Source organism: Crocodylus porosus, unplaced genomic scaffold (genome assembly GCF_001723895.1).
Source record: "Crocodylus porosus isolate Cpor-Errol unplaced genomic scaffold, CroPor_comp1, whole genome shotgun sequence".
In the NCBI taxonomy this organism is placed as follows: domain Eukaryota; kingdom Metazoa; phylum Chordata; order Crocodylia; family Crocodylidae; genus Crocodylus; species Crocodylus porosus.
In genome coordinates this window covers 36,525,694-36,526,158 of record NW_017728949.1, presented here as the reverse complement: position 1 = coordinate 36,526,158, position 465 = coordinate 36,525,694, and positions in this window count along the sequence as shown.

Sequence of the window (465 nt, the reverse complement as noted above, 5' to 3'; positions counted from 1 at the left end):
GAGTTGTGGGATCCTTGCTAAAGATAACTTAATTTGAACATGATTAGTTCAAACTAGGTGACTTCAAAGTAGGCTTCCAACCTGGTTTGTCTGGAGACCTTGAAAAGAAAGACTACAAGGCCAAGCAACCAAAGTCCACAAACTAAGAATGAAAGGAAAGGTTGAGAAGACAGGTGAGGGAAGCATGACCTTCTGAAACCTCTAAGTTGGCCTCTGTGAGAGAAAGAAGCCAGGATAACTAAAAGACCACTGCAACTGATGATGAATCTCACTGATGGAAAGTGCTGTCTCACCAGAACGTTACCACCTGCCACCAGATCCAGAAGGCAGAGAGCTGAGAAGTTCAAAACCCACTCTTTTATCCTGTTCTTCATTCCTGCTATTTTTTACTTTGATTTGTTTAATTATTCTATCCAACTGCCCTTTATTGAGCAAGTTTATCTTCACAGCTATTTCTTTACAAAT